General features: G+C 33.7%; 1 long non-coding RNA gene across 1 annotated transcript; it reads left to right on the forward strand.

Annotated features, from left to right (window-relative positions):
* Positions 1 to 4,421: 4,421 nt before the first annotated feature.
* Positions 4,422 to 8,139, forward strand: LOC143043623 (uncharacterized). The gene is made up of 3 exons (XR_012968509.1): positions 4,422 to 4,559; positions 6,353 to 6,493; positions 8,017 to 8,139. It is a non-coding gene; the product is annotated as an uncharacterized LOC143043623 (long non-coding RNA).
* The last annotated feature ends 5,661 nt before the right edge of the window (positions 8,140 to 13,800 follow it).

Consider the following 13,800-nt stretch of genomic DNA (forward strand, 5'->3'; position numbering starts at 1 on the left):
GCGACTAGGGAGAGAAAGATCAATGTTACAAATTAAAAAGAGGGGATCATACGAACTCTAAAAGGAGTTAGACATGTTACGTCGACAGAGTAACTGTTATCTGTGTTTAATGCATCGCAGCAATGCCAATTAACGCTCTTAAAAAATATCACCATTGGAAAAAGAAAACAATCGGTAAGATTACAGATCCCACGTATATTCTAACATCTTAAAAATCGAATACTTCGAAAACATTCGATAGTGAGATAAATCAGAAAGATATGATTTTAATGTTATATCAAGCATTGCCATAAAAGCGGAAGGTTTGTCATGCAACAAAACCCACCTTTTGTTTTTATTTAAATGCCCTGTTCCAAGTCAGGAAAATGGCCATTATTATATTATAGTTCGTTTATTTGTGTGTTACATTTAAATATTGTGTTAATGTTGTGACGTAGTGCTAATCTTATATTTGATGTGTTTTCCTCAGTTTCAGTTTGTAATCGATTTATGAATTTCAAACAGCGGTATACTACTGTTGCCTTTATTTTTGTTGATCATTGATCAAGGAATTCTAGATAAAGACCGTAAAACCAATGTACTGTCGATTTCAGTTGTTCTTCCTCAAAATCCAGTTTTTTATGTCAGGTGCATACAAATGTAAATTAAGTCCGTATACTCCAAACATGTATAAGCGTAACGTATTAATTAAGGTAGATAAACTATATAGAAAGCTGAAATATTCACGATTGTTATATATTCTACTTCTCTTATGTACTAATAGTTTAATTTTGGATGTAACGCGTCTTCTGATTGGCTGACGTCGTTTTGCTTATCATATCATAGACACAATTTTGTCATATGACCATGACGTCATCAACGTTTTTTCATGATTTACGCCGGTTTAAAATAGAATTTAGAATTAAATTATAAGGAATAATTATGCGTGTTGTTCAGTGTGCACCACATTTGATAAGTTATTTCTTCATAGACAGAAAAAATATTACAGTCATTCCTTAAATATATGCCTTTTTGTCTTGTTTTTTTTTCTTTTTTTTTCAGCCATGACGTGTTTGTTTCTTTTTTCGATATGTGAATTATGTGTCTGTTGTACAACAGAAATATTCATTTCAATCGTCGACTTTACATAGCTTATTCGTTTGACAAGATTTCCTCCCAAACTGTCCTGATTTTAACATCTGTTGCTTTCTATATGTAAGTCCTCCTCACCATCCAAACAATTTAAACTTATATTTTCCTTAAAGTTGATACTATCATTATACCAGTGTATAAATCAGACATCTAAATATAAGACATCCATTTAGAGTGTGCAATTTGATACATACACAAAAAAAACCCAACAAAGTTCTATGAAAGAGCACACTCATTATTAAACTACTAAAGTTCTAATAATAAAATGTGTGTTTAATTATTCAAAAGTTAAACTACGAACTAGATGAAAGTTACTAGATGAAAGAGAACGGTGTTTTAAGTTATGACGACATTAGTTTACCGATATTCGAATATCATAAACCGATATGGAAAAGCACAGTTAGCCCTGGACGTTATACTATTACCCTTCTAGAGCACCTGATATCACCCCTTGTTTTTGGTGGGGTTAGAGTTGCTTATTCTTAAGTGTTCTATGTTGTGTCATGTGTTCTATTATTTGTCTGTTTGTCTTCTTTAATTTTTGGCTAGGCGTTGTAAGTTTATTTTCGATATATGAGTTTGACCTCCCTCTGGTATCTTTCGTCCCTCTTTCACTAACATAAGGTTTGTAGTGTTTCTGGTGGATTGCAGGTCTGTGGATAAAACTCTTTTACTTGAAAGACACGAATGGAACTTTCTTTCATTTCTTTAAAATTGATCAAGTTTAACAAGTAATTGTTAAAAAAACTGAAACTGGTAGCTAAGTCATGATAGTTTGACCACAACTAGATGGTTTTGAGTGTTTTATTGTGGACCTTTCTTGATTTTAATTCAAATGGTGTTTTTCTATTTTCGTAAAAATATTTGATGCCGGTTATTCTCAGTGGCGGAACTGGGTTTTTGATAGAGGGTTAATCGCATAATGATGTATCTATCCTACAGAGAGGATCAATTCGTAATAAATTTTAAACGATTTAATGTTAAAATATCTTATAAAACGTGCAAAAAACCAGATTGTCGTACAGCAAAAGACAATGACAATCAAAACCAAGGAGTAAACAAAGACTCACAAAACCAAAGGAAATTTACATCAACACTTATAAATAATAAATAAGAAACTCCACTAAAATCCCGGAGTTAAATCAGGTTCTCCGGAAGGGTAAGCATTTTCTGCACCGTATACGGCACCCGTCGTGTTATCTCTTTGTTCAGTTTGGTAATGATGGAAAGTTATTATGACTGAGGAGGAATATCAGACATGATTTCTGACACACTTTTGTCATAATGGCCAATCAGCTCATGATAACGTAAAAGTTCTTGAGTGATGACCTTAATTTGATTGATTCATAGCCCTGTCTTAGCAACTTTTGAGAAAGCAATATTCCTCGTTCAACAAAATCAACGTACTTTAAGCTAGCTCATGAGTAACGTAAAATGACAAAGAAACGATAGAAAGGAGGTAACGGGTTGTTAAAAGTATTAAGAAATATATTTGTATCAATGTCTATGCATCCGAAATGCTTAGTAAATTCATCTTTATTCATAACGAACACTTAAAGACAAGTTATATTCGTTTTATTGTAACTTATATAGAATATCAATTTTCGAGTGAAAAATAATAAAATTGTATGTGACTGTCATACAAATGAGAGAGTTAGCCAGCTGTAAAACCATGATTTCTCCATCATTTTCTACATAAGAATTTTCCTCGCAGTTCGGTATTTTTGTTGTTTTACTTTTTTATATTAATATTAGTAAAACTAATTACAGAACAAAGTTGTCCTGAATTTGATGGGTGGGATGGCTGGAATGGTTGGAAGAAATGTCGGGACGGAAAACAATGTTTCAACGCAAATGGCTTATGTGATGGGGACCCTGTGTATTGTAAGGATGAAAGTGACGAGGACCCAGATTTTTGTAAAAGTATGTATCATTTAATCTATCATGATTTCCTTAATAAAGGATTTCTGCTCACAAGGAAGCTATTAAACCAGGAGTTCCAAAAAGTGAAGTTGAAATCATCGCTTTCTAAATTTTACGCCATCAATAGTTGGTTGACCGTTATGGAATAACCGTTTCACAGATGATATCGGATATGTTCTGTACTACCGAATTAGACTATTAACCGGATTTGTAATAACATAAGCAAATTGACGGGTGCCCCATGTTGAGCAGAATCACCTTACCCGTTTGAAGCACCTGAGATCCCCTAGATTTTGGTGGGGTTCGTGTTACTTAGTCTTTAGTTTTTTATGCTGTGTCTTCTGGACTATTATTTGTCTGTTTGTCTTTTTAGTTTTAGCAATGGCGCTGTCAGTTTATTTTCAATCGTTGAGTTTGACTGTCCTAATGGTATCTTTCGTCCCTCTTTTTTTAAATATAAATGCCATTAAGAATTCCACTTTCCTTTACTGCAAAGTGCATGAATATAAAAACAGATGTGAAATGATATCCAATGAAACAAATCTTCACAAGAGATCAAATGACACACACGTTAATATCTATAGGTCATCGTACGGCCTTCAACAATGAGAAATGACAATGTAAACCAATTTATTAATTTATTCAATATATTACTTTGATAACACACCAGCCATGCAGTGAAAGCTATATTAAAAGTCGTGATGGTAATGAATGCTTTCCTTAATATTTCTCTTATATTACTTTGATAACAGACCAGTCATGCGGTGAAGGCTATATTAAATGTCGTGATGGTAATGAATGCTTTCCTTAATCTGTCTCTTCTATTACTTTGATAACAGACCAGTCATGCAGTGAAGGCTATATCAAATGTCGTGATGGTGATACGTGCTTCACTTAATCTATCTCTTTTATTACTTTGATAACAGACCAGCCATGCGGTGAAGGCTGTATTAAATGTTGTGATGGTAATGGATGCTTTCCTCAATCTGTCTCTTCTATTACTTTGATAACAGACCAGTCATGCAGTGAAGGCTATATCAAATGTCGTGATGGTGATAAGTGCTTCATTTAATCTGTCTTTTTTATTACTTTGATAACAGACCAGTCATGCTGTGAAGGCTATATTAAATGTCGTGATGGTAATGAATGCTTTCCTGAATCTGTCTCTTCTATTACTTTGATAACAGACCAGTCATGCAGTGAAGGCTATATCAAATGTCGTGATGGTGATAAGTGCTTCACTTAATCTGTCTTTTTTATTACTTTGATAACAGACCAGTCATGCTGTAAAGGGTATATTAAATGTCGTGATGGTAATGAATGCTTTCCTGAATCTTTCTCTTCTATTACTTTGATAACAGACCAGTCATGCGGTGAAGGCTATATCAAATGTCGTGATGGTAATGAATGCTTTCCTTTGTGGGGATTATGCGATGGTGGAAGTAGAAGGGGTACCATGTTTAACTGTAACGATTGGAGTGATGAAGATCCGGCATTCTGTAGGGGTAAGTGTTTTCTGTCTTTTTTATTTTCTTAATTATCTGATTAAAGTAACAAATAACGGAAACATTAGAATACCGCTGTTCAAATGTCATAAATCGATTAAGAAAAAATTAATCCGGGTTACAAACTGAAAACGTTGGAAACACATCAACTATAAGAGAAAACAACGGAAAACAGTTACACTGATTTGCAACAAAATTAAACGCCATTACAACATGCATAGCAACGAAATATTTGATAAGAACTGTCATGTTCTGACTTGGTACAGGATGTTTAGAAAAAAATGGTTCGTTGAACCCTATATACTGCAATGTAACATTTACCGCTGAAATGGCATTATATGACAGCAATTCAGTACAACTAACTGTTAGAATACTCAGGAAAGAGAAATACATGAACAATTAATTCATTAGTACATTTCGACAAGTTGACTACAGAATAAAAACAAACACAAAAAATTATTTTCGACAGTTGAAAAAAAAGACAGTAGAATAAAATTACGAGCTATGCGTCACACGGATGTATCAACGCCCCAAAAAGTGACGTCACATGTACCTTTCTTTTACAAAAAAAAATATAAATCGGAATTAAGTTTGTGAGTGTTGTTTGGTGTATGTTATAACAATTACGAGAAATCGATTGTTTCTTCTAAATCAAATCATGCAAACTGTTTAAAACAAATAAATCCTGTGCATATAGTAGCTTTATACTGAAATCATACAAATGAACTAGGTGATCAAATATCTTTAATTTTACATACGAATAGTAAATAAAAAATAGGATTAAAACGACAAACGATAAGATTGCATCATAACTAAATACATGAATGTTGGATGTAAACATACCGAGACACGTCTTTTTTTCAGCAGCCATTTTGATGAAATGTCTGAATAAAAGTTAATTTGTATACGACTCAGACGTTCCGACATTCTCGAAATCTAGGTTAAAGATAAAAATTAAACTCATCATAGATACCAGGATTAAAATTATATATATATGCCAGACGTGCGTTTCGTCTACAAAAGATTCATCAGTGACGCTCGAATCAAAAGATAAAAGCACATCCTTTTAAAGCGCTATTCGTCTTGTCGTGGCAATGAAAATATGACAACTTTTTTACTTTTTAAGTGATGCTAGCTGCCAGATTATTATTTTTTTAACACAAGAATTGTACAAATCTGTTATTTTCCTCGTTTTTGTATTCTTCAAGATTGGGAGGTACATACACAATGAAAGAACAAAGTATGGTAATGTAAATACAACTACCATTGACTACTACTGAATAAGAAAGATGCAATGGACGACAACAAAACTACAAACAAGCTTTCGATACACTTGGAATCAATTATTTGATTTATAATTTGATAAATATTTAGATATACATGAAAACATTTCGGAATACTTGTTATGTGAATTAGTTTTTTTTCCTATATTGTGAACAAATGCTTTTGATTAATCCCGCGTGGTCTTTTTTGTACGGCATGCGACATTATCAATTAATTAAACTAGACTTGAAAGTTTCTTTGCCTAATAAGCAAGTACACATAATTGACATAAAACTAGAACTGTGGTCTTCAAACGAATCTGGATCTCAAGGAAATTTTCAATCGGCGAAAAGCCTCGATCGACACCTTCGACATGAGCTAGTTATGGTTCAGAACTTTACCATACGGATTTGCTGAGGAGTACCAAATATATATATGGTTTATATATAAAAAATAAAGCGAGGTGCAAGTTAAGTTTAGTTGCAGTTAGGGTCTTCCTAAATTTTGTTTGCTGTATTTATCTTTTTTAGTACACGAGTGTGCCAACGACTATGTGAAATGTCGAGACGGTATCCAGTGTATTAATCGCAAGCATCTGTGTGACGGAACCAAGTGGTATTCTAAAATTGATTGTGCTGATAACAGTGATGAGGATCCTGAGTTTTGTAAATGTAAATAAATTTCTATATTACTTCATAAATTAAAATTCGCTTTCCGAAAGTAAAAAAGAGTAAACTGCAGACATATGAAGAGTATTAAAATCTTTGTTTATATTAGGCATTGTTCAAAGTACCAATGAATAAATTTCATTAAAGAAATAACGCGTTGTATTTTAAATTACTATAAAAGCATATACATGTCTGATTATGAAATAATTCATGGAAGCCATACACTTGTTGTAAATTTACACATTGCCAGGGCCGTCATATTCGTTAATTGTATCCCTCGCTAACAATGCTAACTCTCAGGATAAAATTCGAATATCACGGCCCAGGTCATGTGTTAATTTTCAACAATTGTATGCCTTCCATGAATTATTTCAATTTTTATAGGAAAAATACGGTCATTTAAAAACTGAAGCGAAGGTGGGAATACCTATGTGCTGCTGTTCTTTTTTACTCCCTGTTAGACAAAGCTTAAACTTTCTAATAAATCTAGCTGTAGCTTGCAGGAATTACTTCGTAAATAACCGCTAGAAAAAAATCAACTTTATTCTTTTAATTCTTAAACCGAACATTTGTTATTTTTAATCTTAATGTTTTTCTCGTAATTTATGATCAAATCCTAAGATGGCATTTCGTATCTAAGGAGCAGCCATGTTGACTTGCTGAAATTTGTAAACATGCGAATAATGCATTAGAATAAATAATAAAACAACACCTACTTCAAAGAATCATTTTAATGTAATAGTATACGAATTTCAATGGTAACAGAAAAATCTCCAGCTTCAGCATTTTCATATGTATGACGTCATAATTTGAAATGACTTAAATGCAACAAAAGCAATCTTTAACTTTAGCTGAATTTTATTCTATTTTGATTGGTAGATTTCTAATTTTTTTCTTTTATGCATTCAAATAAGAATTAAATTTTTGTAGTCTAATTTCAATTTATCGGTAAAGCGTTGGTAAATAGTCTCGGACACATGTGGATTTACATGGGAGGTATATTGTAACATCCATTATTATGTCTCTCTGAGTCTGCGCTCAGTATAGATAGATCGAGAATTTTGTCACGATGTTGTTTACAAAAGCGAAAGAAGCACGTCATATCAGATGTTTACATTTTAATAAAATTTTGATGAGGTTAATCAAAATATTAAAAATAATGATGCAACTTTAAGAAAAACTTAAATCAGCAACGTTGCACTTAGACTCAGTAGTTCAGGACAAATATTGTCATAAGTGAAATCAAGTAAATAAAAATTTTAAAAATGATAATGGATATAGGAAGATGTGGTGTGAGTGCCAATGAGACAACTCTCCATCCAAATAACAATTTATTAAAGTAAACCATTATAGGTCAATGTACGGCCTTCCACACGGAGCATTGGTTCACACCAAACAACTAGCTATGAAGGGCCCCAAAATTACAAGTAAAAAACCATTCCAACGAAAACTTTAAATTAGCAACGTCGCACTTGGCCTCAGTAATTCAGGAAACTGTTGCTACAAATACAAACGTTTCATTACAGTACATGCATGTGCTTCGGGGCACTCTAAATGTAGGGATGGTATTCATTGTTTCCCCGATGTGTCCCTTTGTGATGGACGGAGGCACTTTTGTCCAGATGGTAGCGATAAAAATGAAGATTTCTGCAAAGGTATGAGTTTTGTACATTAGTCTTACAAGTTTGATTTTAAAGCACAACAATTGCCGAAAACAAAACATAAAAGATTGGAGAGACAAAACAGATGTTTAAAATAGCAAAACCAAACATCTTTCGGAAATATTAAAGAGACCACAGAAACCTATGTTCAACATGAAAATAAACGAAAAAACAAATAATAAAAGTCGTCTATACTTCACTGTTAATGGCCTTTGTATGTTTCTTATGACAAAAATACATTGCATTCTGTAAGAAAAGAAGGGAAGATAATCTTTAGCAATGCTCGATACCAGGTATTTAGAAGGGTAAAACATAATACAAACGTAAAAGATTGGATATAACAAAAACAAGACAAAACGTTATGGCAAATACCAGCAGGGAATTCAAGACAAAACGTTATGCCAAATACCAGCACGGAATACAAGACAAAACGTTATGCCAAATACCAGCACGGAATTCAAGCTTTGCAAGAAGGAGAATAATTGCTGTTTTACAATATTACCAAGTCAGGAATATGACAGTTCTGTCCATTCGTTTTATGATGTGTTTTGTCATTTGATTTTGCCATGTGATTATGTGATTATGGACTTTCCGATTGGATTTTCCTTTGAGTTCAATATTTTTGTGATCTTACTTTTTCATATTTTATAAAAACTTATTTATTAACCCAATATACGTATGTCATGCTAACTAACTAACAATTTAGAAAGTAATAATGAATAGTTGCATTTTATTGTTCGAACTAACGACAACGATTGTATTCTTTTATGCCGATCATTTGCACTCATTCAATTAGTAAAGGATCTTACTCAAGATTACGATTCTTTGTCGATACACATCGATCATGTTGTTATTTCATTTAGTTAAAACCCTATTACACAGGCTACAGCACTATGATTGTACTTATCATTATTTCATTTAGTTAAACCCCTCTTTCACAGGTTACAGCACTATGATTGTACTTATTGTTATTTCATTTAGTTAAAACCCTCTTACACAGGTTACACCACTATGAATGTACTTATCGTTATATCATTTAGTTAAACCCCTCTTTCACAGGTTACACCACTATGATTGTATTTATCGTTATTGAATATCATTAAAACCCTCATACACAGGTTACACCACTATGATTGTATTTATCGTTATTAAATATCGTTAAAATAATCAATTTTCCTACACATCATTTCCATACTATGTTTTTTTTTTAAAGAAAGCTTATCATTTTCTTTAATCAGAATAGTTCTTTCATTGTAGAGAGAAGTTGTGCATCTGGCTTCACTAAATGTAGAGATGGTATCCATTGTTTTCCTTACGCATCTTTGTGTGATGGACAGGAAGTTTATTGTGCGGATGGCAGTGATGAGGATGATGAATTTTGCAAAGGTAAATAAAAAGTAAATGTAAATATCACCACAACAATGTTAAATCTGCAAATTTTCTTTTTTGTTCTTCCCTCGCCAGGATTCAACAGTAAAATCACAAAAAAAACTGAGCTCCGAGGAAAATACAAAAAAGGAAAGTCCCTTTTCAAATGTCAAAATCAAAAGCTGAAACACATCAAACGAATTGACAACAACTGTCATATTCCTGACACTGACTTAACATTATAAGATCTGATCAGGGGATAAAATTAAACGATTTTGAGGTGACATAAAACAAATTACAATTTTGTTAATCTCTATTATATCATTTATTTCAGCTGCTTGGTTCAAATAGTAAGAACGACACGAGGACGGTTGTAAAGTAAAAGCCTAAGAAAAGATCTTTTCGTCAAATAAAGATATACACATGTGAATTTTGATTGCAATTTAATCGTTGTTGTGGTTCTATGTTTTCCACATTGTGGTTTGATGTCAAAATCAAAAGCTCAAACAAATTAAACGAATTGTCATAGTCCTGAATTGGTACAGGATTTTTTTATGAAGAAAATGGTAGATTGAGCATAATTGTAAAGCAAGCTAAACTTCCCACGTTATTACCGGTGACCTTAACATTGTTAATAACATTTCTCTACGAAATGTGTTATCGAAAGGTCCGAAATATCGTGAGCCTAAATCCATCAATTGGAAATACAACTTTAAAATTTTGATGGATTCAGTTGAGGATTATGCCAGGCAATGGGTTAAGCGCGAGAAAGAAGACGTAGACACTCTGTCCGAATGGATTAAGGTAGTGAGGTCGTTGATACAAATCAGAATTAAGAAACTGAATGGGTCTATCAATGGCCATGCTACGTCAATCTTTAAAGACCCAAATGTCGCAAAACACCTATCCTACCTCCATGACAAATATGTTGTTGTCCCCGCAGATAAAGCCCCAAACAACATCGTTTTTGTATGTAAAACTCATTACATTAACTGCTTGATAAACGAATTAGGTATTGACAATTCACTTGGAAACTCAACATATACCCTCACGACTCTTACCAAAGAGGTTATCCTGGATAATTATAGGTCTGTTCTGAGTTCCTTTTGAATTTCAACCAAAGATGAAGAACTGGATCTGCCATCACTGTATTGGATACCTAAACTACATAAGTGTCCTTACAAACAACGGTATATTGCTGGGTCTTCCAAGTGCTCCACGAAACCTCTTTCTAAATTATTAACATCTATTTTATCAGCAATCAAAGACGGGATTCAAAGTTATTGTGAAACTGCCTATTTTAGAGGGGGCTTGAATCAGATGTGGATACTTAAAAATTCCAAAGATCTTTTAGAGTACATACAATCTAACTCTCTTTCATCTTGTAACAGTATTAAAACATTTGACTTTTCTACTCTGTACACTAGTATTCCACATTCCAAACTAAAAGACAAATTGAAAGATTTGGTATTGCTTTGCTTCGTAAAAAAGAATGGCCAACGTAGATACAAGTATCTTGTCTTAGGGAGGGATAAATCCTACTCTGTAAAGGATCACTCTGATTCTATCAAAAAATTCTCTTAAACTGAAATTATCAAGATGCTTGATTTCTTGATTGACAACATATTTGTTAAGTTCGGAGGACGTGTTTTTCAAAAGACTGTCGGCATTCCAATGGAAACAAACTGTGCCCCTGTACTTGCCGACTTGTGTCTTTATTATTATGAGGCTGACTTCATGCAGGAACTTCTTAGGAAGAAAGATAAGAAGTTAGCAATATCTTTTAACTTTACTTTTCGCTATATAGATGATGTTCTTTACTAAATAATTCAAAATTTGGTGACTATGTGGAACGCATCTATCCAATCGAGCTAGAGATAAAGGATACTACAGATACAGTTAAGTCGGCCTCATATCTTGACTTACATCTAGAAATTGACAATGAGTGTCGGTTGAAAACAAAACTTACAAGGAAGCTATTAAACCAAGAGTTCCAAATGGTGAAGTTGAAATCATCCCTTCGTAAATTTTACGGACGCCATCACGAGTTGGTTGACCGTTATGGAAAACCGTTTCACAAATGATATCGGATATGTTCCTTACGCCGTATCTATAATCCCCTTCCCTTTGATGAATGTAACCTACCGAATTAGACTATTTACCGGATTTGTTATCACATAAGCAACACGACGGGTGCCGCATGTGGAACAGGATCTGCTTACCCTTCTGGAGCACCTGAGATCACCCCTAGTTTTTTGGTGGGGTTCGTGTTGTTTATTCTTTAGATTTCTATGTTGTGTCGTGTGTGCTGTTGTTTGTTTGTCTTTTTCATTTTTAGCCATGGCGTTGTCAGTTAGTTTTGAATTTATGAGTTTGACTGTCCCTTTGGTATCTTTCGTCCCTCTCTTGAATGAAGTCGCATAAATTTCCATCATATTGAAAACGATACTAACCATCTTAAACCTATATAACAAGTAAAAATGTAACAAATGGGGATACAGCGATCAAAATTGTGTTTATGTAGCATAGGAACACAAAGAGCGCATTCTAAGATGTCCGTTTAATATTGGGAGACCATCATCATGTCCTTTGACTTTTTCGTTCTATAGTTACAATTTTCTAAAAATCAACAGCATGTTCACAAAAAGTAAACATCCAACAACTTTACCAGGAATTTTACTAAAAACAAAAAGCAATGCAGCATACATTTCGGGGATAATTGATTTTATTTTCAAAAAGAGTAGGATTAATATGCCTTTATTTGCACCAAAAGATAGTGCAAATTGATAAGTCACCATATATATATATTCTTATATTTTCGGGGATATTATATTATTATAACTTATTCAAGGAAATTTGGATAATTTAGCACTGTAGATCTATATTTATTTGTGGGTTGAATTTGTTATTGATTTCATGTGTATATTCAAACCATGATATGACTTAAGATGTTAATAAAGTTTATACACATAATTTTGTCTTTGAAGTTGTGTAAATTTAGTGCTGTGTTACTGTTAATTGTTGTCCCATTATGTATACATACTTTTTGAAGGTTTTTATTGGTGGTTTGTTATAATCTGTAAAAGAGGAACTAAAGATACCAAAGGGACAGTCAAACTCATAAATCTAAAACAAACTGACAACGCCATGGCTAAAAATGAAAAAAGTCAAACAAACAACAGCACACAAGACACAACATAGAAAACTAAAGAATAAACAAGACGAACCCCACCAAAAAACTAGGGGCGATGTAATTGTCTCCTGGTATAAAAATATATTTGCGCGACACATGGCGCTAACGGGAGTTGTAAGTATGTAAACATTTCCCCGCCCTAGGCGACACATTGCGCTAACGGGAGTTGTAAGTAAGTAAAGATATTCCCGCCCTAGGCGACACATGGCGCTAACGGGAGTTGTAAGTATGTAAAGATATTCCCGCCCTAGGCGACATATGGCGCTAACGGGAGTTGTAAGTATGTAAAGATATTCCCGCCCTAGGCGACACATGGCGCTAGCGTGAGTTGTAAGTATGTAAAGATATTCCTGCCCTAGGCGACACATGGCGCTAACGGGAGTTGTAAGTATGTAAAGATGCATATAATTTCCTGTTGGTATGGGAATGAAACAAATCCTTATAGATGCAATGTTTTCTTAGTTCTGATGTAACTCTCTTGATAGTTACACTCAAATATAATATCACAATTCACAAAGTCCCCAATGAATTTGAGCATTATGGATCCATACCTACTCTCTAATAATGAAATGTTAGTATATGTGATAAAAGGGGTATCTATGTGTAAACCAAAGCATAGTCCAAATACATCATACTGGCACAAAACAGAAGTCACTTTCAAATGATTGATATTTAATATAATAGAATAAATTCAATAACAAAACATTTGCCCCTTGAGAAATACTCAGCATAATTAAGAATTTAGGAGTTCTTGTAGAGCAAGTCAAATTGCAACCTGTGGTGTGAGGAAGAACCTGCCTGCCCTAGGCGTCTCATCTGCAGACGGGGTGTGCACGGTCTTCATAGAGGATAGCCCATGTGGTACTCTTACAAGTAGTAAGTAGCAGGGTCTATCAATCTGGCGCTGTATTTCATAAAATGTTCCCCGAAATGCTTGGGGAAACACTGCCCTGACGAGGTTTAAATATCCAAGTCTGGACATTGAGTTCCAAGCACGAGAAAAACGATCCCCGCGAAAAAGTGACCGGACAACTATAGTTATATATAGTATCTAAAAATAGAAATAGGGAAATTTACGATGACCCATA

The sequence above is a fragment of the Mytilus galloprovincialis genome, chromosome 8, assembly GCF_965363235.1.
Source record: "Mytilus galloprovincialis chromosome 8, xbMytGall1.hap1.1, whole genome shotgun sequence".
NCBI classification, from domain to species: Eukaryota; Metazoa; Mollusca; class Bivalvia; order Mytilida; family Mytilidae; genus Mytilus; species Mytilus galloprovincialis.